The sequence below is a fragment of the Bos indicus x Bos taurus genome, chromosome 3 (assembly GCF_003369695.1).
Source record: "Bos indicus x Bos taurus breed Angus x Brahman F1 hybrid chromosome 3, Bos_hybrid_MaternalHap_v2.0, whole genome shotgun sequence".
Taxonomy (NCBI): domain Eukaryota; kingdom Metazoa; phylum Chordata; class Mammalia; order Artiodactyla; family Bovidae; genus Bos; species Bos indicus x Bos taurus.
In genome coordinates this window covers 84,932,026-84,959,600 of record NC_040078.1, presented here as the reverse complement: position 1 = coordinate 84,959,600, position 27,575 = coordinate 84,932,026, and the positions used below count along the sequence as shown (strand labels likewise).

The 27,575-nt window shown below is 39.9% G+C and overlaps 1 long non-coding RNA gene across 1 annotated transcript in view; it reads right to left on the bottom strand.

Annotated features, from left to right (window-relative positions):
* The window catches only part of LOC113889803, a 164,616-nt gene extending 145,932 nt beyond the window's left edge, over nucleotides 1-18,684 (bottom strand). Inside the window, exon 1 of the long non-coding RNA XR_003510353.1 lies at nucleotides 18,046-18,684. This is a non-coding gene — a long non-coding RNA (uncharacterized LOC113889803). The remainder of the gene's footprint in view (nucleotides 1-18,045) is intronic.
* Nucleotides 18,685-27,575: the final 8,891 nt, after the last annotated feature.

The following is a 27,575-nucleotide window of genomic DNA, read 5'->3' as shown; positions in this document are numbered from 1 at the left end:
AGCTGGATGATAAAGGTTGAGATGGTTTGTAAAAGCAGCAGAAAGGGTAACTGTGCAATCTACAAGAACCACAGTAGAATGGGTATGGATACTGAACACCAAGAATATCAGTGTCACTTGAGAGACAGAAGCAGGGACATGATTGGAAATCAAATTCTTCACTTTTTCCTTTCAGCCAATTGTTTCTGTTTTTGGCTACTCATTAAAATAATCTGAGAAGCTTTACCAAAAAAACGGGCATTTTATGGACCCTATCTCTGGAGATTGATTTAATTGGTCTGGGGTGAGGTCCAAGTACATTTGTTTGTTTTATTGTTTTTTTAAGCTCTCTTGGTGACTCTAATGTACATCAGGGTTGAAAACCACTGTTTAGATCATCAGGATCCACCAGTATTATGCAACTGACATCGTTAAAAGAGGGCTGTAAATACTTAACAAATATTTTGCAATCTAAGTCCCAAATCATTGGATGTAATGCAAATAATATTTTATAAACCTTAATTAATAGTCATTTAATTCCTCACTTTGTAGTATTCTCCTGGAAGGCTTAACAATGAAATTTGTTGCCATATGAAGAAGTGAGCTATCATCTCAAACAGTGGTTCCATTTGAAAAAATATTGTGCTCAAATCTCATGGACATAGACATGCAAAAAAGTTTTTCTTTGAGACCTGAAAGGTGTTAGTCATAAAAGAAGATATATAGGGTTAAAGGTTTGTGTCAGCCACTCAACAACAGATCCTAAGAAACAAAGGTGCCCATGTGCTCTTGAATAAATCTCTTTTCTTGGTTTGCTTGTAATACGTACAGCCCTCCAATGCAAATCCCAGAGAGGAAACCCCTGTGGTTTGACTCTACATGTGGCACTTTAGTACCTATTCAGGAAATATCAGAGCTCATTGGCTAGGCAATAGTGAAGTAAAGGCCCTTGAGTGGGAGGATTATGGAAATAAGGGGACCAGAGGTAGGAGAGTCAGGGAATAGGAAGTGTGTGCTTTTGTGCATGAGAGTGCTATATAAGCAACTTTTCTTTTCTCACTAAGAGGTATGAGAGAGTGACATCAGCATGATGGTGGAAGAGGAAGCCCCAGACCTTGTTCCCTGACTTAACAATATATAAAAGGCTTTTATCCTTTTATAAACAATATCCAAAAGGCTTGTATAGGTATTCCTATAAATTAGAAAGTTGTGGTATTTCAAGCAAAGCATTCTCAAAAGCAAGAATAGCTACACTGAAATGGGTAAGAAAAGGCATTTTATTTCAACCACATCACCTCCTTCCCCAAGTTGGCACAGGTTGCAATCAAGAGGAAAAGTCTAACTCATGGATTCTCTCTTGGGATAGAAAGAGAAGAGTGGAATATATGTCCAACACTCCAGCTTTGGGAGGGCAGCTACCTGAGAAACTGTTTCTGTCTCACCTGATGTGAGGTGATGATTAGGAACCAGAATATCTTGAGTATCTGGGCATCACAGAGAACCAAAGAGAGCTCAGCAGTTTATGACAACATCACAGAATTTGTAACACCATGAAAGAAATGAGCATAACTCATCAGGATCAGAGGGAAACACTCTTGTGGCTTCTTTCTTGAGAGGGAAAGAAAAGTGTGGAATGTGCATCCAGCATTCAGATTTTCAAGGGGCTCACAGAGGGATTGGTTTCTTTTTTGCCTGACTCAAGAGCACTTGTGGAACTGGCATACCCTGGACACCTGGGGACCACAGAGAACAAAAGAGAATCAGTGATTTTTGGCAGCACCAGAGAACTTGTGATACCATCGACAGACACCAGAGGAACAAAGAGACTACAAGTTCCGGGGAAAAAGTTGATAAACCTCTCTAATTGGCAACCCCAGGAAAGGTTTGAGAGGCCCCCAGAATCTCTAGCCATGTTGGTTAGTGAAGATCTTTCCTGTACAAAGCCAGACTATAAAGAGTGAGAGAGGCAACTGTGTTTTCAAATATGTAAAGCTCAACACAAACCTAGACAGCGTATTAAAAAGCAGAGACATCACTTTGCCAAAAAGCTTTGATGTCAAAGCTATGGATTTTCCAGTAGTCATGTATGGATGTGAGAGTTGGATCAAAACGAAGGCTAAGCACTAAAGAACTGATACTTTTGACTTGTGGTGCTGGAGAAGACTCTTGAGAGTCCCTTGGACAGCAGGGAGATCAAGCCAGTCAATCCTAATGGAAATCAACCCTCAATATTCATTGCAAGGACTGATGCTGAAGCTCCAATGTTTTGGCCACCTGATGCAAAGAGCCAACTCATTGAAAAAGACCCTGATGCTGGGAAAGATTGAGGGCCAGAGGAGAAGGGGGCAGCAAAAGATGAGATGGTTAGATAAAATCAACGACTCAATGGACATAAGTTTGAGCAAACTCCAAAAGATAGTGCAGGACAGGGAAGCCTGGCATGCTGCAGTTCATGGGATCACAAAGAGTCAGACACAGCTTCATGATTGAACGACAAAGCTCAACACAATGCATGTGAAGAAACACAGAAACAAGGCCCAATCAAAGGAATAAAGTCTCCAGAAACCAGCCTACAGAAACAGAAGTATACAAATTACCTGACAAAAATCTTCAAATATCCATCAAAAAGACGCTCAGTGAGCTCAGGAAAATTTATTCATGAACAAAATGAGAATATCAAAAGAAAGAGAGAAAATATAAATAAAAACAAAAAGAAATTCTGAAGTTGAAGAATACAATAACTTAATAGAAAAATCCACTAGAGGGGTTCAATGTCAGCCTTGACTGAGAAGAAGGAGTCAGTGAACTTGAAGACAAGTCATTTGAAATTATCCTGTCAGATGAGCAAAACATAAAAGGATAAAAAAGAATGAAGAAAGCTTAAGGGGTTTATGGGACACCACTGAGTGGAACGATATATGTATTATAGAAGTCTCAGAGAGGAAGAGAAGAAAAAAAAGAAGAAATAATGGCTTAAAAACTTCCCAATCTAGGGAAAGAAACAGACACCTGAATTTAAGAAGTGCACCTGATCTCAACTAGGATCAATCCAAAGAAATTCACAGAGACACATTACAATCAAATTGTCAAAATCAAGGACAAAGACATAATTTTGAAAGCAGCAAGAGAAAACTGCAAGGAAGCCTTCCTAAGACTATCAACAAATTTCAAAGAAGAAATTTTAAAGGCCAGAAGGAATGGAATGATATATTTAAATTACTGAAAGAAAAAAAAAATCCAACCAAGAATACTATATTCAGGAAAATTCTCTCTCAAAAAAGAAAAGTCAAGAGTTTCCCAGATAAATAATATCTGAAGTAGTTAATCACCACTAGACCTGTCTTTACAAGAAATGCTAAGTAGAGTCCTTTAAAAAGATTGCTATACAGTAACATCATGGTAATCCACTCCAGTACTATTGCCTGGAGAATCCCATGGACAGAGGAGCCTGGTAGGCTACAGTCCATGGGGTCGCAAAGAGTCGGACATGACTAAGCGACTCCACATCACATTCAACATCAAACTATATGAAACTATAAAACTCTCTGGTAAATGTATAGACAAATACAGAATATTGTAATGCTGTAATGGTGGTATTAAATCACTTTTAATATATACTGAAGGAGCTAAAAGACAAAAGTATAAAAATATGACTATAAAAATATGTTAATGGATAGATATGCTATATTAAAAAGATGTTACTTGTAACATAAATAGCACAAGAGGTGGGCAAAAGAATAGAATTTTCATTTGTGAATGAAATTAAGTTGTTATCAACTTAAAATAGCCTGTTTTACATAAATCCCATGATAACCACAAAGAAAATATCTATAGAAGATACACAAAAGAAAATAAATATGAATCACTACATACTGTTATTGAGACCTCTCTCTCTCTTTCAGCCCAATCTCCAGGTACCCCTGATCTCATCTAAGTTATCTTCATTTTATAGATAAAGAACCTGAGGCCCTGGGAAGAAAAGGGACTCAGCCAGAAATATTCAGAGAGATAGTGGCACAGCCCTGGGTAGATTCCATATCTCCTGGTTCCCAGCTTGGTGTTCCTGTTAAATTTCTTGTGAATAACCTGGGAAATATGCTATGCTATGCTATGCTAAGTCACTTCAGTCGTGTCCATCTCTGTGTGACCCCATAGACGGCAGCCACCAGGCTCCCCCGTTCCTGGGATTCTCCGGGCAAGAGCACTGGAGTGGGTTGCCATTTCCTTCTCCAATGTATGAAAGTGAAAAGTGAAAGCGAAGTCGTTCAGTTGTGTCTGACTCTTAGCGACCCCATGGACTGCAGCCTACCAGTCTCCTCCAGCCATGGGATTTTCCAGGCAAGAGTACTAGAGTGGGGTGCCATTGCCTTCTCCGAACCTGGGAAATATCCAGCTAAGCAAAGAGGCAACAGAGAAGCAATCAGTTGTTGGGGGGTGGGGTGGGAGCAAGGAGGGCGGTCATTAAAACTAATCAGCAATAGACACAGATCTCCAATTTTAACAGGTTTTTATGCACATTTGTTTCCATTATGGAAATAGTACCCATTCATTACAGGAACTTTTGAAATCACAGACAAGCAGAAAAAGGAGAAAAATTGTAATTCCACCAATTATATACATGACCATTAACACTTGAATGTGTGCTCTTTCTGTCTTTTAATGAATAGATTGTTGAGTTTTCACTGAACTACACTCGTTCTGTATGTTCATTTTGTATCCTGCTTGTTTACAGTATTATAAGCATTTTCCATTTGCAAACATTTTCTTTCATAGCTACATAATATACTTGAGAGTAGCTGTGCCATGCTGAATGTTTTTTCTAACTTCACTATTTCAAATGACACTAAAATGACATGTATCTGTGTATATGATAGTTGTTCCACATTTACCAAGCACTTATCTACCTTGACAGTGTACCAAGGTGAAATGATAACATTAAGGAATTTAAGGATTTTTAAGTGTTTTGGTACAGAGTTCCACATCACTTATAATACGTATTTTCTTGTTGTTGTTCAGTCACCCAGTCATGTCTGACTCTTCATGACCCCATAGACTGTAGCACACCAGGCATAAAAAGATGTATTTTCTTATTTTTGCACAATTATACAAACATTGTTTTCGAACTCTAGAAATATAAAGAACCCAGATATACGCAACTACTGAATATCCTGGCATATTCCTTTCCAATCTTTTTGAAAGTGTATATATATACACACATAATTACCAAATTGAGATCATTATGCTTAGGTTTGGTCTTTGGCAAAATAGTTTATGAGCTTATTTCCATGTCAAGAAATAATACTTACAGACCAAACAGATTTTATTAATCACAGCATTTTATCCCAGTCATACAGGCATACTCTCGTTCATCCACTCCCAGTACAGCAATACCCGTATCCCCAGACCCAAGTAACAGAGCACAGGCAGGACCACCCCTAATAGGATAATTCTCAAGGAGTCACCCTGGTTGTAGTTCTCTTGAGAAGCCTCTGAAAGACTGACTCTAGAACAGGTATAGGAAGTTGCAACAAATATTTCCATAAATTAGCACTTCTGCCGAACTCAGAGTGATATTCCAACATGCCGATCACCAGGAACCACTGTAGGTCCTGAAACTCGGTAGCTTGCTTTCATCAGAAGACGTTCACAAAATCACAGCAGTTAAGGCAGAAACTTTGGCATCAGAACATTCCAGGCCCAAGTCATGACTCTGCCTCCTACTGTCTATGTTGTTTAATTTACATAACTTCTCTAAACCTCAGTCTCCTCATATGCAAAATTGAGTGACAATGCTCGCTAACTCATAGGTTGAAATGATGGTCAGACAAGACAAAGCAACATGGTATAGTAGGCACTCAATCAATTTCAGCTATAATTATTCTTTTTTGAGAAATTCTGGCAACACTTGTCTCTGATCCCTCACAGCTTTGTCTTCTCACTCACAAATAGGACTTTCTTTTTCCTCACTTATCTACTAACATACAATGCCTTTTATCTGATAATTCCCAAAGCAGATATTCTGGCAATGAATATGGCATTTCACAATGTTATCATATTTGTCTTATCACAAATGCTATTAATAGCTCAAAATATTGAAACTGTCATTAATTATTTTTAATAAATAATTTTACTTCAGGCTTACTAGCGCCAGGAGCTTATATGACAGTATCTTCTTCAATCTTTACAAGCCTGTAAAGTGTTTTTATGACCATTTTTCAAGTGGGCAAACTAACATAGAGGCAGTTTAAGAAATTCGTTGAAGGTCACACTTAGATATTGAAGACTCAGGATTTGAATCCAAGCCTGTTGGACTTCAAACCCTAAGCCCCATTCACTTGGCCAGGGGTCAGCAAACTTTTTTCTGTAAAGAGCCACATAGTAAATATTTCAGATTTACAGACTATATGGTCTCCATCATAACTACCCGCCTCTACCAGTGTAGCACGGGAGCAGCCACAAACAGCACAGAACCTTCTGGACGCTGACATTTTAATTTCATATCATTTCTGACCAAGTGCTCAGATGGGAGAGCGTCTTTGAGATGAAAATATAGGGACTAAGAAACATCAGTTTTTCATTTCATTGCTTCCCACTTTCCTCACCCAAATTCTCTTCTCTGGTGGTCCAAGACTCCAGGGAGATGTCAACACATTATTCTACCAAGAAGCTCCTTGGAGGTACAGTGATCTGATTGCATGGGTTTAGTGTCAGTCTGCAAGTAGCTCTTTCATTCATTTCCTGAACCTTTGTATATGACCAGAAAGACGCCAGTCACTGGAGAGAAAGCCAAGAAATGCTCACCATTGTTCTCATTGCCTTGGCTTCCTTTCCCTGCCCGCTGTTACATCTCCACGGGAGAAGGTGCTCCTACATGTGTCCTTGCAAGAGCTTGTCTCTGATCCCTCACAGATTTATCTTCTCACTCACAAATATGACTTTCTCTTTCTGTATTTATCTATTAACGGACAATCCTTTGTAAATTGGTAATTCCCAAAGCAATCATTCTGGTAATGAATATGACAGTTCACAATGTTCGCTTAAAGACATGTAGCTCTCTTAAAAAGAAGAGGTGTACTGGGTATATTCTGTTCAAATAATGCATGAAGGCTTCTCCCTGCCATTTGGGAAATAAATAAAAGCTATGGACTGGGACTCATGAACCCCAGGCCCAAGTCTGCCACTAACTTGGCAGGTGTCCTTAAGAAAGCCATTTGACTTCTCTAAGTTCAGTTAGCTCCTGTGGCATACCATCCAGATACCCTGAAGCTACTGGGAACATTGGAAGTTGACAATTCTCAGTTAAAAGCCCCTCTGGACTTTGTCTTGGCTGAAATATTCGTGTAGCCCAAAGCTGCACTTAATGATTGGTTGGTCATTGCAAGAGTACAAAGGTCTGGTCCCCTTGATCAATTTGGTACAGTTCTGCAGGGAGATCCCAGCTTCTGGGTTCCCTGTATAATTAGCTACATCTTTGCTGGAACTGCATGGATTTTTAACTCCTCCCTCTGCCCAGGTCTCCTTTTCCTTTCCTGCAGGTGTTGATCTTGAAAGCCTCCCCAATAAAATTCTTGCACATAAATCTCCACTAAGCCTTACCGAAGATTCAAAGTTTGCCACCCACCTGGGACACTCGTCCTTCCCTTTCCCATCAACCCAATAAGCAGGCTGTGCTAAATGCCTCCATTTCTGTCCATAAACAGGAACAAAGCATGGTGGCCCAACTGCCAGGTGTATAATATAATCAGCAGAGGCAGCAGTGGCTGGGTCTCATGTGCCTCTGAATCCAGCTGTAATTCTGAATTACAGAATCCAGGACACAGCTCTTCAAATGCTATGAAACAAGTGGTTCAGTGGCAACAGAGGCACTGAATATTAGGACCTCTGGGTTGGAGCCCTGTCTCTGCCACTAACTTGCTGCGTGACTCCAGGTGATTCTCTCTGCTGGGTCTCATTTTCTTAATCTACCAAATAAGAGGCATTGTCATTCCCTTAACTTTAAACAAATTTATGCCATCTCTGCTTTGAAAAGAAAAAAAGTTATTTTTTGGAAAAATCAGTCTCTCATTAAATATCATACAAAAGCACACACTAAGTGCCTAATTGTTCATGACACTGTCTGGTGCCTTATGCAGGGCTGGTTCTCAGAACCCTGTGGCCTGAGCTGAATGATGTGAATAAAGAGTCACAACCCTGCCAAAGATGCAGCTTCCCTGGATTCAATGTGCTGCTCAACCACAAAGGAGAAACCTGCTGGAGGTTCAGTCTTCAATACATGAGATTGTCATGTATTCAGGGGATAACTAGAAAGGAATGGAAACTAATGGATGTAGGGTACCTGCTAAGTTCCTTTCACTGACTTTCATCTTTTTACAAAGTTAATTTCATTCCAGCAATATTACCTGAAAGTAAGCCATTGCCCTCTCCACGTTACAGATGAAGCCTACAGAGAACGCACGACAAACCAGGGTCATGCATGGAGAATGTAGAAGAATGATGGTAGAAGCCACCATAGTTTCACCGCACTGTAACAGAGGTGCCTGCTCCATTATCTCCTCCACTAGAGTTGGGAGACTCCTTGATGGCAGGTCCCACATTTCTCTTATTTGTATCCTGACCAACTAGCAGGTGGTAAGCATTTGTTGTTACTAAACTCATATGTATGACATTCATTAATTAAGGCCTCCTGACTTCTTTTGCTATCGTTATCATACCAGCACACAATCAGTCTTGCTTCTTTACCTCAAAATTTCTATAGAAATGATCAATCTTGAGACAAAAGATCAATCCCGACTCACAAGAATGTAACTTATTACAGTCTGCCAACTTACATGGGGACACCAGTCACTTGTCCACTTGAGGACTCCATGGCTGGCTAACCAGTCTCCGCTCTGTTTACTTGCGTGAGACGGGCTCACTTGGGCCAGCCAAGCGAGGGCTTCCATTGATTTTTACTAAAAAGCCATTATGCTTCTGAAAGCTGTTGCATTTTAAGATGGTTTAAATGCATCCATCTTGGCATTTTTAACCATGCCCACAAAAAGCATCCTAAAGATACTTGATCATTCAATTAGACTAAATGAGGCCAATGTATATGCTGCTGCCGCAGAGGTTATCATGCTTAATAAAACATACTTTATAAACCCCATGAAGGCTATAATTAAATTTACAAGAAGCCTTCCGCACAACTTGAACAAAGGGTGCTGAATGGTGTGTGTGTGTGTGTGTGTGTCTGTGGGTGTGTGTTTTGTGAGTGCTTGTGTGTATTGTAAAGTCCTGTTCCATAAGGATTATAGCTCCCCTGCTGTTTGGAAAAGATAATTTCACTTGTAACACTAATAACTTGAGCAGGGGAGAAGCTGGCCTGGTGAATGGAATGCACTTCACTGCACATCTTGGCTCAGCTAGAAATCGGAAACAGATGGTCCTTGCGGCTGGTTTCCCACTCGAGCCCGCTCACTGCCAGCCTGTGGTCTTCAGTGAGCTGCTGCTGGCAGTCTGTGACTTGAACATAGTAGGACAGTGGCAAAAGAAATCAAATCTTTTCCAATGAGCAGCAAGTTATAATGAAATTTGACAGATCTGACATTCTATACCCAACATCTAGTTGGAATATATTAACCTTTTAGTTTTCTTAAGCGCCTTGCATAGAAGTTGTGAATATACTTATTAGAGGGTTGTGTTGTGTGCATGTTTTTCCTTTCCTTTTTTTTTTTTTTTCCTTTTTAACAGGGGGCAGAGGGTTTAGTCCAATCTTGGGTGGCAGCTGGTTGACAGAAAATGCAGAGAAAATAAAAGAGAATTTCTAAATGGCAGTGAAGAACAAGAACTGCCACTAAACCCAGTTCTTCACAGGGCACAGGCGGGTGAGTTTCTGCTGAAAAATACTATCAATATTTTTCTTGAGCAAAAAAAATGCATATCCTAGATCAAAAATCTGGACAATCTCTGGGCATATTATTAAAATGGATGGGGCTGTCTGGACCCCCTGGCACTTTCTTCAATTCTGCCCTTTTCAGCTTTGCGGCATTTGCTTCTGCCATACGGTGAGAAAACCATGCCAGGTGACTTGGGACACTGTTTTATTTTGGTTTTTTTTTTTAAGTCCCCACACTCATGCCTAGTAATATGAGTACCTGTGCAAAAGACTTTGATACTTTCATCATAAAGGGCTAAATCTCCCACCAGAGACTTTGGCATTTTTCTAGGCTTCAGCAGAACTAGACTGTCTATCCTTTTGTGTAGATTCTTCCTCTGGTTCCAAAGCTTACATGTGAGTGACATTTTTATTTTCAGTGTTAGACAGTGATGTCCTGAACATCATTTTAGGATTTTCCACCTGATTAAAGTTAGAAAAGACCTTCCTTGGCTATAGATAATCTCTCTTTCATACAAGCTTTTTTTCAAGTCTTAGATACCCATTGCCCTAAACTGAACTTCAGTTTCAGCAACAGGGTACATTTCTAATTTCATTATTTTCAAACATTTGGAGAGTTGTTTCATTAAGCTCAACAACCAATGATACAAAAGAAATTTTTTAAAATCTTCTGAGAGCTAGCTAACTAGAACAGGAAAAGCATGGGCTTTCTTGTCAAGTAAGTCCCAGGCTGTCTCAGCTCTTCAAACTTTCGTATGTGTCATTAGGCAAGGCTCTTACCTTTTGGATCTTGACCTGCAAATTGAAAATAATACTAACCTTCTAGGCTGTTGCAGAGCTTAAATGGTATATCACACCTGAAAGTACCTCAACAAGCACTTAGCAGGTGCTGAGTGCTTTCATGGTTTGGAGGCAGCACCAGCCTGGTGAAGCTCTGGAGTCATAATTTCTAGCCTTGAATACTTCTTCCATCTCTAGCTCCAGGACCCAAAACAAGTTGCTTCAACTCTTAGAGCCTGTTTTCTTGCTTTTAAAATAGGGTTAGTAATAGATCCAACCTCATAGGACCTATCTGAAAAGAAAAATCTTACAACGGTGCCTAGCTAAGAGGAAGCACTCAATGTTAGCTATTGCATGCAAAATCAAGTTGCTCTTCTCCTAAGTTTCAAATTTCTAATAGCCCTAGAAACAAAGCTTCAAAAGGAAAAAAAAAGGTAGTTGCCAACATTGCAAAAGTTTCTACTAAATGACTGAATGAATGAATAAATGAATGACCTGTGTTCATTAAAGACAAATAAGAGTATAATCTGTCTCTGCGAGTACCAGTGGATGATACAGATAAGGAAGGCAACAGGAATTCAAAGGTGCTAGACATCACTGTAGACTGGGGTCTTGAAGAAGGGTGTTAACTAGTAAAGGCAGATGTTGTACTAGAATGGTCAGTAGTTCAAACCAAGGTAAATGAAAAGGCTCTTAAAATATGAGATGAATGCAAATTTCAAATCAGCTAATGTTCTGTGCCTTTTTACCATCTTTCTCTCACTATTTAAGGTGCCCCTACTGTTTGTCCATCATAGAGTTTGACCTCATAGCTACTGAGATAAACAAGACACGGGCCCTGCCCTCAAGCATCTCAAGGTTCAGGAGGGAAGGCTGACTGGGAGGCAGATGGTTCCAGAAAAGGGTGCTAAGAGCTGAATGGAGCAAGGCACAGATTTTTATGGAAGCACAGAGTGAAGGGACCTAACCCAGTCTCACAGGGCAGAACCAGAAGCAGAAAGAAAGGGGCTTCCCTCCACAAAGGATAATAGTAACAAAACATCAATAACAAAATAATAATTTTGCTTGAAAACTTGTTACATATCAGGAACTATTGACTTTATGCATATTTTGCGACTAACTTTATATATGTGTGTGTGTGTGTGTGTGTGTATGTATGTATGTATATATTTAATAACAATTGCTATCTTCATTTTTCTGATCAGGACTCAGAGAATCAGAGATGTTAAGTAACCTGGGAGTGGTCACACAGTAACTAACCAAGCCAGCATATGGGCAATTGGGCTTCAGAAACTGTCTTTCCAATGACTCTGCTATCCAGCCTCTGAAAATCATTAATATTCCATTTCATGTTGACTTTTAGCAGCATACAACAAAAACCAAAAACTCGCCTTGGTATTGCACACCTGTTGGCAGTGAAGTCTTCAAAGTCTTTACCCAGATGCCCTGCAGTAAACACACAGATGGGAATGCCCCAGTCCCTCAGTCCAGGTTCTTCCATTCAACCAAGGCAGGTGGGTTGCTGATTTGGTAGCACTGGCCACAGACCGCCAGAAAGAGGCCGGAAAGTGACTTATTCTTTGCCCCGGGGGGCTCTTGTTATGAGAAAACGATTCCTGTTCTAATGTTCCCCCATAGTCAGGCCATACTCCTCATCCACGCCCAGCAGTTTAAGCCACCATTTGACTTCATAGCTAAGGGGATTCCTACTTCTCAGAAAACACGTTCCAAGGAGGGAAGAAAGTTCCAATCCGGATGGGCTCATTTCTTGACAAGAGTGCTGTTTTTGCCTCAGATTCATTCACGTGCAGTAGGAAGAAGTATTCAAATGACAAGAGTTAAATTCAAAACATGTAGCCACTTTCTGTTAAATTTTTTTCTGACTGAAAGCAAACCATTTAGATGTTTGTTTCCAAAAAGGCATCTGTCAGCAATCAAAGGGGAAAAATGCATAAAGCAAATGCAATTGTTTGGAGTAGCATTTCCTGGATCATGTTAAATGCTTGAATTGCTCCCCATTATGCTCACCAAATAATTTTATTTCCCACAATAATTGCAATATTTAACATGTTTTATTTAATCTTGTTTTAAGGCTATTAACAACAGGCCACACTGTGAAAAGATTGATTGCTATATGGGAAAGGACAGTTTCCACCAGCCTCTTAGAGAACAATGATAAAGTTAAATGCACCTAATTGTTTTGGATTTAAAACACTATTATCCAATAATATTTCTCATTTCTTTGTTCAAAACTACTTTGCCATCCCCTGTAAAATCCTCCCGGGTATTCCACCATTCACAGAGTGAAATCTGGACTCCAGTTTACCTTATGCCCCATTCATTCATAAACAATGTGTGTGCGTGGGGTGTTCTGAGTCCCAGAAATGCAGCTACTCAGATCAGAGACACCTTCAACTTCAGAGTCTGCTGCGGGACAAATTTAGAAATTGTACCCACGGACCTGGACCCACGAATCCAAAATACCCTCGTGCCTTTGTGCTCTAGAAGAAGGCTGAGCAGGCTCTAAAGCAAGGGAACTTTGGTTTTGTCTGCTTATCGGAGGCAAGCTGGAAAGGATGAGATGGAACAAGAGGTTGATTCAAAGGCAGAATGCTACTTCATTTCTTTTCTTTTTTCCCTTTTATTTCTGTTTATGCTATTTTACATTTATACAGAATTTTCAACCCTTTTCCTATTTTGTTCTCCAAATGGTAAGCTGAAGAAAGACTAGGTCATTTTAACGATGTTGCAGTTATACAAGGCAACAAACTGTTTTGACTGGCAAGGTCCATTTGCTGTGGACACCTAAAGTAACTTTTTGTTTCCTGTACTACCAACTCTCTTTCTCAACAGAGAGGTGACACCAAAATAATAAAGACCACAAAATGCTTCTAAAAGTAATGGCAATATCCATATTTGATGATCATTTCCCATACCACCTCCTACCCTCATTTGGAGAAATCCCATTAAATGAGGGATGAGAAAGGGGGAAAATGCCATATTTACTATATTTGTGGTTCGTTCTGTAAGAAGCAGTCTGTAGATCGTGCTTTAAATGCTAAAACATTTCAGGTGCAATTGCATAAAATTTGCTTTGCTGGAATTATGTTTGTCAAAGCAGCCATTTTGCTGATGCTAAGTGGTTAAAATAACACCAAGGAAGAGGTCAGAAATAGGAAAACAAAAGCCACCAAAATTTCACCTCTTTGGAACTGATACTGTGCCTGAATAAGTTCATCTAAATATTATTCAGTTGAAAACGTGACTAGAAAAAAATCTGTTGGATAGTTTGGCTGTAATTGCACAACTTTTCAAATAATCACAGTTCAGTTACCCTGAAAAATACCGGAGATATATTCTCCCATGCTCCGGAGTGCCTATACAGGAGACCTGGGGTATAAAGAATTATAATATCACTGCTAGTTTCTCAGAGATGAGCAAATCATTTGTATTTAGGAAAAAAAAAAAATGGGATGTGTTTGGTACATGATTCTTATAAAGGTATTTCTGCAGTTCCTAATTTCACACAGTTAGCAAGAATAAAATAAAACAAATCCAAGACATCCTTTCTATTTCTTTCTCCCATCTTAGTCCCAAAGTCAAATGACTTGAAATTCAGCAGTTTCTTGGAGGTCTCAGTTAAATTAAAAAAAATTATTTTTACAGCCATTCTTATTGGTAGATCCATGTGGTGGTTTATTTTTCCTGCTAAAGAAAGGATGTGTGGCTAAAACTCCCTGCGAAGAAGATGGCTTGGTTACAGTAAGGAAATCAGATGCAATTTTCCCTGAATAAGGACGTCCTCAGTCAAGTTTAGCCTGAATTGTGTTAACCTGGGTTGAAAATAACTGAATCACTTTATTAACAAACAATGGAAAAGCCCAGAATTAACTTTTGTTTATAAAAAGGTACACCCAAAGATAGACATAGTACCTAACCTGGATGAGAACTTGTGAAATATCAGTAATGTGTTTGCTCCTAGAAAAACACACACGTAAATACAACAGCAGCAGAACCAAAAAGCAAGGGACCTGAATGTTGTCCTCTCCTGTTTCTGTTCCTTCACAACCAAATCAACTGATGAATCAATTTTAAAAAATAAGGTAAGTAAGGAAAAATATTTTTTCCCAGACTTTTTTTTTATTCCTTGGAAAACCTGTTCAGCTGTCCACAGATTTAGTTTTAGACTTTTTGCTTTGCTTCCAACAAGATGTGTAAGACAAGAAAACTGAACTAAACACTTTTTTAAATGCACAGCTCACGTTCTTGAGAAAAGTGGCTGTGAAAAACAGATACTGAATCAGACTTAAAGTCGAAGAAGAGGGGGGTGTAGAAAGAAAAAAAAAAAGCCCAAAACATCGCATGATAGTCTCTAAGCAGTTCCATCTGTCAAGCAGAAATTTTAGGCTAATAGCCTGTGGCGATCCCTCCGCAGTCCACTACCTGCCTTTGTCCTATTAAATCTCTTTATTCTCCTTAAAAAAAAAAAAAAAAAAAAAAAAGAGGGGGGATTGGTTGTTGGAAGGAAAGGAAAAACCTTGCAGACCAAAATCATCTGAGTGATGAAGCCCTAATTTTAACCGCCTCGCTTTGATGTGTAGCAGTGGGTTCTTGTTTTTTAAAAAGGAGAGAGAAGACAGTGCTAGGAGCAGAAGAGTTTTCATCTCCACTTCACCTTGCCACTGGGTCTGTGAGAGATTGGTTCATTGTCAAGGAGATTTTTTTTTTTACCCATGATTCCATATGGTATGGACCGGACTACATGTTGCCCCACATGCCACTGCAAATGTTTTCTCAATTAGGTGTCTTATCTCCCGTGAGTTAGCATCAGATGAAGCTTGCTGACAGCGTAATGGCAGGGAAAGCTTCCGACGGCTCCATCAAATGGCAGCTCTGCTACGACATCTCGGCCAGAACTTGGTGGATGGTGAGTTGGCAGCCGGGGCTGCTTTTTTTTTTTTTTTCCCTTTTCTATTTTCCCTCCCTCTTTGACAAAATGTCCCAGACCTCACATTCATCAAATTCACATTTGATTTTTTTCACACTCTTCAGTGAGGCAGCCTCACACTGCTCCCTCCTGCCATCCTCTCTCTGCCACTCTGAGACTTGAGTTCCCAGGAAGGCTTGTCCTGCTTTTCCACAGGACAGTGAATGGGAGTTGTTGTGTTTCAGTTTTTTTGCTTGTTTATTTGTTTTTATTTTTTATAAGAGAATATCAGAAGTTTTAAGGTAGAGGTGGATATTTTAGCCAAGTCGACCTTGGGGTTTAAAAAAAGAGAGAGAAAGACATTTATCCTGGCCCTCAGGTTTTAGTCCCTCTGTCTAGCTTTACATCCTCTTTACTTTTGTTTTCAGGGACTCTGGGGTGTGTGGTTTTTCCATGACTGTGGTATTTTTTGAGGACGCATGTTGGGTGCTGGGAGAAGCTAACCCTGGGTGAGTTCGGCTGTTTGCCCCATTAATTGGATGGCCTGAAGTTACCTGTGGGAGACCTCTGAGTCCCCACTCCCTGTTTTCCATCTGGGACCCACAGCCCTCATTTAACTTTCCCCCATTTGTTTATGTCAAAGCAGGTCTTCAGTCTCTCAGAGACTCTAGCGCTGAGTGGGAAAGACTCGCACACCCTATCTTTTCAAAATCCTGGGTCCAAATAAAGTTTTAGTAAAAGTTCCACCCTGCAGCCACAGAATGAGTTAACTCACATGTCACGGTCAAGCAGGCCAGACAACCTTTGACATCCTGGATCTATAAGAGGTAGAACAAGTTGGGAGGATGCACAATAGCTTATTGTCACGGGAGATGCAACTTCGGTGCGGAAGAAAGTCCTCAAATCATTACCGCCCTCGTTAGGGTGGTGTCCGTTAAGGATTAATTCGTTAGCAGCGCATTTCTAGTTTTCCGTAATTATTATTCTTGCGGCAAGCGTGAATTCTTCCAGGGAGTGAAAAAAAAGTTTGCTGCCAGGACAATGAATGTATTATCCGTTCCTAACTGGACCGTGAACTTCAGCTCATTTCACATAGATATCAGTTTAAGAAAAAAAATGAGAGGGAGAGAGAGAGGAAGAGAGTGGTGTTGGAGGAGGCTGGCGAATGGAATTACAAGACGGGACAAGTTGGTTTCATTGTATGCTCTCCGGGAAGAGTCCTCCTTTCCTCTTCCTGGACCAGGGGTGGTATCATTTTGGCATGTTTTAGGAATTCTGAGGACTGAGAGACTATTAAAAGTGAGCTTCTGCAGGATTCTATTCGGCTGCTTCTTGGGGTGCAGCAGGATGTGCATTCTAAGGACTCTTGAGTTAAGGTGGTTGTGGGTATGTGTTTGAACTTGCAATTTCTTAACTAGACCTTAGAAACTTTACCAGTGATTTCAGGACAGTGTTACTCGCGGCTTTTGGTTAATTAGACTAGCAGTAGGCTATTCACTTCCATCCTGAACTTTTATTCAGGGCACTTGTTTTCCCATAAGAGTTTCTGCCAGCAAGAACAAGGTTTGCTTGTATGCAGTGATGTTGTCTATTGCTTTCGCCTTATACAGCTTGTTAAACACTAGAAATGAACATACTGATTGGTTTAGCTATTATTTTCTAAGCTAAGTTGTAAGTTTAAAAAAAAAAAACTGCACGCTGATGTCATATTCTGGGTGACATTCTACTTCCTTGTATTTCAAGAGTTCATAGATTTTATAGACTGTTACTTTTTATGGCAAATTGTGTCATCTTTTTTTTCTTTCTTGCAAAGATCACCAAATGCTCCTCTTTTTGTAACTCGGAAAACTGTCATTTCTTTTATGTAAAGTTTACTTGGAGGTTGCTTTTCATTTAAAATTATTTTACAGATGTTTTACCGCCGGGAATATAAAATATAAAAGTGGTGGAAACATTTAGCAATGCAGTCGACTAAAAATAAACAATGCTGTAAGCTCACATGCTGCTGTTTAGGCTGTATACTACAGGAAGTTTCTCCACTTCAGTCCTTGTAGATCTTTGCTTTGAAAAGGAGTGAGAAATCAGAGTGCTCTTTAAAGAACTTGTAGAAGCTACCATAGAGAATAAATCGATTTTTATTTCCCTCAAAGGTGACCACAGACCACAGGGTTTTAGATCTGCCTATTCCAAATAATTCTAATGTAAACTTCCCATTACTGATGGGAAATTGAGGACTTTGGTGTCGGGAGGGAGAGGATTAATTAAAATTAAAACAAATTTTGCATTTTCTCTTAGCTCTTATCTTTCCTTGAATAGCATTCACTTCCTCTCCCTCCACACCCCTTCGTCACCCCAAATAATTTTTCCCAACTCAAAAAAAAAAAAAGAAATTTTTAGACATGCCCCTAGCTGATATGCTTCTTTAACCAAAGAACAGTACAAGATCTGAGTTTCGCACTAAAGGCAAATAAAGCTTTAAAATTACCTCATGCGTCATCTGGCTGCACAGACTCCAGGCTGCATAGTGGGAACCTCCGGCTTGGTCCTCCCAGCATACAAAGGCAACTCAGTGAATGCCCCCTCCGCCCGTGGAGGCTCGGCCTCAGCTGCCAGCACCGGGATATGCAATTTTGCTTTTTAATGAATCGTAAACAATTTGTATGGCAAATGAGTTTGTTTGTTTTAGTTTGGGGGCATATGTTGGACCAGGTTGTAGACATCCATTACCTACTCCAAATTTTGGGGGTGAGAATGAGAGAGAGCCTCGGATCATTTTTATTTTCCTAAATAATAAAGACCCTACTAGAATGAAAGAAACCAGTTAATCAAAGACTGAGAGTAACAACCTCTCTCATCTTTCCTCTCTCTCCCTCTCCATCCCCACCCCCTCTCCTAATGTACCCTGGCTTACAGTGGGGTTTTAACTTCACTTTTTGATAACTAATTGGAGAGCAGTTGACTAAATTAATCAGGGGCTTTTTGAAGTACAAATTTTAGCTTTGTCTTTATAAAGCTACTTTTGTCTGAGAAACAAGTGTTTTAAAATGAGAAATACTGAGAAATGCCTTTTCTGTCTTCTATCACTTTTTTTTTTTTGCTGAAGCTAATGTCTTGAAGGACATAGGGTATAAGAAATGCTAAATACACTTTCGTTATCAAAATGAAATAAGAAACGGGTCTTGATATGCAAAAGTCAAATGAAAACTTTTATTCCAACCCAAGAAGTTGTAAACAACTTAGAAGTTAACAAGCGACCAGGGTTCAAGCATGTACATTTTAACAGTAATTACCTTTGGCGCTGCCACTTATGAGAAATCTTTTGATATCTGAGTCACTTCTCTAATGCTTTAATCATGCAAATCAAGACATAGATATTACGTATCAACTTAATCTAGCTATGTTGTGACATCTCTACTTGAAACCTTCCGGTATAAAACTCCGGAAAACCCTTGTGAAATTTTCCTTCACTCCAAATGATATGAAATGCCCTGAATGTCTGTATATGCTTCAAAATATAATTCTAACCAGTGGAGTTACCTTCATTCTACCTACTTGGCATTAAAGTAAAGCCAGAATAAACCTTCTCTTCCTAATGATTAGCTGATAACAATATACTATAGGATTATTTTTATGTGAACTACAAATTTGTCTTGCTTCTATGATCAAATTTAAAAACTCACAGTGACTATTAAATGAAGGCTGTTAAATCATGCTGCATCTCCCTCACCCCATCCTAGGTTCCCAAGCACTTATTTTGGAAGTATTCTCTTTAGAAATTGCCATACAATTTTTCAGTCAAGAACTATCTAAATTTTTACATCTCAGATTTTGTGTGCCATGAAAATGCTTGAGCAGGAATGATATGCTATGCCTTATAATGTAAATGCCTTTAAAAATATACATTTATGCATATATAGACAGATAGGAATAGATAAATTAGCAAGGTACTTCTATGAAATACTGTCTTTCTGTGCTCAACAATTTAAAAAAACTCTCAACTCCAGCCTACTTTTCAAATGATTGGCAGTCCTAACCGCTGCAGACACAAAAACTCATATTTCATACAAACCTTTTGTTGTTATTTGCTTAGCTTCACATCTTATGTTGTATTTATTGTTTCAATTTTTGAACTGTTATTTCTTAATGAAACAACTTTTGTTAGATATTGGCTTCCATATTCCTAAGAAGACATTGCTTAATGAAAATTTTTCTGTGCATCTGCTTTAGCTCGTTCATGATGACGGGTAAAATAACTTGGAATTCACTACAATACCCATAAAATGAAAAGAATTACAATCAGAGAATTCCAAAAATAATAAATCTTATCTGCTCAGCATCCAGTATTTTATCAAAAGAAAGTGTTCATGATAAACAGATCTACACACATTTATTTCAAGCATTTACACACTCCATGTGAACTTGTTTTTAAATATACAGTTGCCTTATTTTTATCAATCATTATTAAGATGTGCAACTCTATTAATTAATCTAAGAAAATGCATTAATTTCAAAGGTCTCTGTACACCGCAAAACTATTTTCTCACAGTATTAACAATAATCAATTGAATGAAGTAGGTATTTTTCTCCCACATACACTAAGAAATTATCCTTATCATTTTCTTTTTGGTTAGCCTTACACAACATTTTTCAAAGTACCATTTACTATACTTAGAAACAGATACATTAAGCTAGGTTCCTATTTTTTTCTTTAAATCAAATTATGATCCAAACATACTTCATCCAGAAATGTGATTGGTTACTTAAGTTAGCCTATGTACTTCTACTATCTTTTTTAAAATCTTGATTTCCTGTTATTACACTCATATTTCTCCTGTGAACTTTAAACAGTAAAATAAGTGCTTTGTCCTTACTTATTTTCTAGTTGATTTTCCTTCACCTGTCCCGAATATTGTCAGGAATGTTTCTAATTTAAAACCAAAAGAATCAGGGGCTGATTAGAAGACAGGAAATTGGAGGATTAAACTGTCTGGTTGAACTTCCTTTACTTATCAGCACTCAGTAATTCACACTGGATTACAAACTCAACAGGACAATTTTTACAATGCATTGTTCCTTCTGGATGTTTACATGTACACAGTGTCTCCGAGGGAGTGTGTATGCGCATATGTGTGTGTATGTACATGTGCACGCTCTCTGTGTCTGTGTGTGCATTCACGAGCATGAGAGAAAAGAGTCAGCAGCTGGTAGTTATAAGTAGACGCTTTCAAGAGGAACAGTTTTAAACCAAAGGGGCTTATACCAGTGGTATGAAAGTTCATTCAAAGACTATAATCCCGGGATATTCTCAAAACTTTCTTATTAAAACAGTTCTGTGAATCCAAGAAAATAAGGAGATACTACAAAGGAGAAAGCGAGATGCACTATTTGAGAAGTGCAAAGTAGTTGGTGGTCCCTTATGCACTTCATCTCTCCATAGTTCTGATCCAAAATCCCAATACCCGTATGATGAGTGAGTAGGGAAGGTGAGAGAGTTCATCTAAGAGGCTTCCCAAGCCCTCTTGAGATCCCCTTGGCACCAGCTGAGAAAGGACTCTCTCTTACTGGGATAGCAGGTCTGAACGTTTCAGGTGATCTTATACTGTGAAACGAGTGTTTGGCAGGGAAGTAAATAACAAACCAGTGCAGGTAGGTTAGGATTCATCTCATGCCATTAGGTCATTAAAATTTGAAAATAAATAAAAAATAAACCACCGCCTTTGATTTTTACCATGTCTTATATATTTGCAGAGCTATGTTCTAGAAACCATGCTAAGAATTCTTTTTCCTGACTCCACTCTGCTCACCAGTCTCGTCCTCAATAAATAGTTGTGGGTGTGGCTTAAGAGAGCTCCAGAATAATATTTAACAGTTTTTCCCTGCTTCTAATTGAAATGGTGCATTCTACTGAGACAAATAGATGGGGAAAAAATGTGGAATGTGTGATCTGGCAAAATGAATTGGTCAGTTGCACTGGTAGGTCTGGGGGTTCAAACTCGGGAGCTTGTTCTGGTGGTCGTTCATTCATTCGCCAAATATGTACTGAGCCCTGACTGAGAGCCTGGGACAGAGGGGGCTAGGAAGTCAGCTGCTGCTTCTGTCAGATGCCATCATTTAAGCTTTAAAGGTTCTCAGATGCCAACCTCTCTTACCTAATTGAAAATTTCATCCCAACAGCTAGCATTTATTGAATACAAACTGTCTACTAGACTCTCTCCTAGATGCTTCAGGTATATATTTTTTTCATTTAATCCTCATCATAAATATGAGGTACTATTGCCTCATTTTACATAGAAAGGAGCCAAGACTTAGGCCAAGTGGCACACTGCCCAAGGATGGCCACACACCCAGGATGAGCTGCTCAGACCACATGCCCACTGGCTTCAACTTGGATCAAACTTGTCATGAAAAGGTTGATTCTTTTAGCACTAGAAGATGTTTCAGAGCTTTATAGCATTGGGATCATGCATCCATTTGTATAATGGTATTGTGGGGGCACAAGTCTGCTAAGAAAATAGAGACACAGAAATTACAACGTGTTAAAAAGCAAGACAGGACACTGGTCTTGTGATGCCCAGTCTCTGTTCTGGAAGAGTCGTACAAAAAAAAAGTTTCTATGCGACATAAACTTGTCACCAACTAACAAACTCATAAGAGACATGAGAGAGTCTGATGCAAAGAATATACCCAGTCTTATTAAAATACACCTTTTCATCAGAAGACAGATGGCTCAGGGAAAAACCCAGAGTGTTTAAGTTCTTGCTGAATATTAGGGACATTTTTTTCTCTAAGAAATATAATTTATATTTAGCAAATATTTCACTTGTAGTTTTAAACGGAGCATACCATTTTAAAAAGACCATCCTTCCAAAGACAGGTTCCTGGAGCTTCTCTTTCTCTCTAATATGCTGAAATAGCAAAATAGAACAGTATTGCTTTTTAATATTTTTCCTTGCCCCGTGAATCGCCAATTAAAGGTTTATTCCACCATACTTTTCTGTAAGGGAAAATACAATGCAGGATATATACTGCCTAATGGAAAAGATCTTAATATACTCCCTATAAGTAAACATCTATTTTCCAGACAACTGCTGACCATAAGAAATATGTCTCAGCCAGAACTCTTTAGTGGTGCCACATGTTGGACAGATTTTTCTATTCTTCGTAATCCAAATTTCTTTTGTGATCCTTGATGCACACATGCTATCACTGGCTGTTTGAAATGGATGATAATTGGGAATAATGACTGGGTCAGAGGTGGGGATATATGCTGGGCAAAGCAGTCCTCCACCAGGTCACAATGCTGCAGGCTGGGGCGGGGGTGGTGCGGGTGGGCAGTGCTCGTAGCAGGGCCTTCATGCCTGTGAACTGAATCAGACATTCAATTAATGCAGCTGACCCTTCTCACCTCAGTAGGCACCACATCGCATGCACCATCTCCCCACATGACCTAGGTGTTAACAAAGTCTATACCCATATATCGTCTGAGAATGCTCTTCCCAGGATGGTCCCATCTGCCTCCCTAACCCCTAAATCGTCCTCAGCCACCCTCTCCCCCTGCCCAGAGATGCACGACTCTAGTCCTGCTGATGAAACGCCTTAGCAGCTGGGTTTGATAAGCTCCCTTCACATGTTGAAAAACGAAACATTGTGGGCTAAATAATTGATTTCACCCATTCATTTAAGAATCAATTAAAATCATCACAAATTGTTTTGTTGTGTTTTAAGAAAAACATCAACCTCGATTCTCATTTTTCTGTGTATGTGAGAAACGACTTAGTAACAGTTGAATGAAGCCTTAGTAACAGGTGCTAAAGTCTGGTCTCCCTCCTGGTGATGAGGAGGAATCCTAGAACACTTGTAACCATTACCCAACACTGAGTACAAGTTGATAGAGTATTATCTGTAGAACTGCCTAAGGAAGAAAAGAACAGAAGGGGAATTACTATAGGAGGTGTTGATGTAATTTCTCAATTGAAAACTCCAGAAATGAGAAAGCTTCTTGCAGGGGGCCACATACACAAATATCTTCAGAGCAGGTCAGCCACAATGAGGATGTGATGAACTGGTAGGAACAGTGGGCTCTATGAGAAACTGGAGAGTGATACCTACTTACCACTAAACAACAGTGAAAACTGCACCACATTCACCACACAAAACTCATCCGCTACCCTGGGGGTCTAAAACGATTGAGTGCAGACCGTGGATCAGGAGATAGAGTGGGATTCCAGCATCAAAGAGTTTCACTCCACAAAAAGCGAGGAACTGAAAGGCTAATACCCCTGGGGGAAAGATCATAGCAACGTAAACTGCATAAACTACACTGCAGGTTCAACCCTTCACATCTGATGCTTTTCCCCTGGCAGGCTTTTGTGGGTGGGAGAAGGGAGGCAGAGGATCCTTCTGCCTTTTGGTAAGTATCCAAAATAGGGGGTGGGGCCCTCAAGCAGGAAAAGCAGTTGGCAGAAAGGGGAGCAAGGAGATATGGGAGGATGTGGAAAGCATGCAGTGATGGGAGCTCGGGGTAGCACCAGACACGCTTGCTGAGCCTCATCTTCCCACCCCAGTTCCCTTTACTCTAGCCCCAGGTTTCTCAAAGTGGCCTTAGCACCCCTAGCCTTTTGTGGAGCATTCTAGCAAAGGATACTTCAGTGGCACACAGCGGGGTACTCATGCCTTTCTCTCCACCCAGCAAATTCTACCCTCCTGAAGGTCCAGGATGAATGAAGCCTTCCCAGGTTCCCCAGAGGCAAAATGAGTCACTTCCCCACTGCCTCCTGGCCCCACAGCCTATTGCTCACAGTATCAAGACTCTGATGAAATTGTGTTGGTGTTATTCTGTTTACTATCCTGCTCCACTATGTTACTTGCTCCATGAGAATGAAGTCTAGGTCTCTGTTCTTTTTATCTCCAGTCACAGAGATAAAAAGCCTGTGGCAAGTACCTGCAAGAAAGTGGTTCTGTGCTGCTCAGTCAGCAGTTGGAGAAGTGAGAGCAGTCAGAACTAGGGGGCCTTCCCTGACTCTGCTTCCACCTCCCTGAATGCCGGAGGTCATTCAGCAATGTTGCCTGGCTGTGTTTTTGTGGAGATTTTTCACTGCTGTGTGTTCACTGCTTGTTCTGCGTGGGGACTGGACCCAGCAAGCACACTGCACACGTGTGAGCTAATCCTCAAAACCTGGAAATAGAGACACAGGCGTGGAGAACAAATGTATGGAAGCCAAGGGGGAAAGGGATGAACTGGGAGACTGGGATTGACATATACACACCATTGTGTATAAAATAGGTAACTAGTGAGAAATTCCCAGGTTGCATTAGTGGTAAAGAACCCACCTGCCACTGCAGGAGATGCAAGAGACTCAGGTTCCAGCCCTGGGTTGGGAAGATCCCCTGGAGTAGGAAATGGTAAAAGCCACCCCAGGATTCTTGTCTGGAAAATTAAATGGACTGAGGAGCCTGGAGGGCTACAGTCCATGGTGCCACAAAGAGTCAGACACGATGGAGAGACTGAGCACAAAGCAAAGCAGTGAGAATCCACAGGAGAGCACACTCTGCTCATTGCTCTGTGGTGACCTAAATGGGAAACAAATCCAAAAAAGTGGGGATATATGTATACATATAGCTGATACACTTTGCTGTCCAGTGGAAACAAACACAGCATTGTAAAGTGACTGTACTCCAATATGTATGTTTCAAAAACCTTTCTGTGACACCGATATCATTATCTGCCCTCCACCAATGAGGAAACCAAGCAGAGGTGAAGAGCCAGCTAAGTAGTTGGAGAAATTCTCAAGCTGTGTCTTTCACTCCTGTACGGTACTAACACCAAGATACCCAACACTGCCACACTGTGACTCCGTCTCAAAAGAAAAAGACTGTGATCAGTAAATGGGGACAGAGTTTCACTCCGTTTTACAAAGGACAAGGGGAAGTCCCAGACTCTAAAGCTTCCCCTGAAGTCAAAATCACAAAAGAGTGGGTCAAGATCTGGGGTCTCTAGTGATCTTTCCACTAAATACCCGTGGTGGTTAATCATAGTATATGGTATTGTGTAATTAAAAGCAAACAAGTGTTTTCCACCCCCTCTGAGGATTACAGGAGATTTTCATTGTTTTTCTTTCTGCTTGTCTGTATTTCTTTTTATTTTTCTATAATGAGCATGTATTTTTATTTATAAAAATGATATTTAACAAAATCATACTCCCTAACAATATTAATCCTGTTCCCTTGATCTCATGCAACAGAAGTAGCACCAGCTGCAAACATGCATGGGCATCATAGGACCTTGGACTCTGAGGATGTGCATATTTTCAAAGTTGAATGATGTCCATTTATTCATTAACTTCCATATTTAACTTCTATATTTAAGATTTCCTTTTCTAAATATAGCATAGCAATCAGGAACACAGATTTCAGATTCAGGTGGACCTGAGTGAATCTTGGCCTTGCTTTGGATGGACGGTATGACTATGGACAGTGACAGAAAAATTTTGAATCGGGTTCTTGAAACTTGAAAATATAATCATCATCATAGTGCTGATGTGAGGTTTAAATGAAACAAGGCATATACACAAGCCAGAAACCTGGGAGGCATTCTAACACCTTCCTCTTGTTTATTCCATTTACCTAACTTAAAATTAATCTCATTGAATTCACCTCCTAAATAGTTCCCAAATTCATCTCCACCACCCCCCTGCAGTCTAAGCTACCATCATGTCTGGCCAGTATTGCCGCAGTAGCCTCCTAACTGGTCCCATTGCATGCATGTTTGCCTCCTGCAATTTATTCTTAACACTTAAGGGAAAGGATCTTTTCAAACACCAGTAATCTGTGATTTCAATGGATTACACTTTCTTTTAGATAAAGTCCTTAAAAAGGCCTGCATAGGGTTGCCTCTCTAAGCTTGTCTGGGGCCATTCTTCTTCTCTCTGAACATATTCCAGCTAGTTAGTTAACTCACTTTTAGCTCTTTGAAATGCCCAAAATGTCACATCCTATAAACAGCCTTCTCTTTTCTCTAGAATGTATTCTCTTGTAGTTAACATTTCCACACCTACTGTTCTCAATACAAACATGGCTTTTTCAGGAAGACTTCCCCGTCTCTAGATGGTATCAGAGTACTCTCCTGATGGGTTCTCAGAGCACCCTAGACTTTCCAGCTGGGCACTTAGCACTGCTGGCACTACATATATAGTCATATATGTAGGTGATTATTTTATTACTTTCTGTTTCTCCCCAAAGACTATAAGCTCCATGAAGAATAATGCTTTGTTCATGTATGTATTCTTGCATTCAGAACAGCACCAGGCACAGAGTGGGTGGTAAGTCAGAACTTCATTTAATGAGCAAATGGATGGTGCAGTGCCTAAGATAGGAAGCACTGAGAGAGTCTTAATTATTATCATAATCAATATTTTACACATACAGATAGGTGTTTAACCCTGGAGAAGGAAATGGCAACCTGCTTCAGTATTCTTGCCTGGAGAATCCCCATGGACAGAGGAGCCTGGTGGGCTAAAGTGCACGGGGTCGCAAGAGTCGGACATGACTTAGTGACTAAACTACCACCAGAGGTGTTTAAAAGTAGTTATAATGTCCTGTGGCTTCCCTGATGGCTCAGATGGTAAAGAATCTGCTAGCAATGCAGGAGATTCCTGGATTGGGAAAATCCTTTGGAGAAGGGAATGTGACAACCCACTCCAATATTCTTGGAGAATTCCATGGACAGAAGAGCCCCGCAGGCTACAGCCTATGAGGTCGCAAGAGTCGAACACGACTGAGCAACTAATATGTCCTTTAAAGAAAATTCATTAAAGAAATGGAGACTTAAGAGTTGAGAGCCTCAACTTGGGCTTGATTCCTGGCTTTGTCATGAGCACATGTATACCTGTGATGGATTCATTTTGATGTTTGGCAAAACTAATACAATTATGTAAAGTTTAAAAATAAAATAAAATTTAAAAAATTAAAAATAAATTTAAAAAAAAAGAATGAAACTTGGCCACGTGATTTCACATC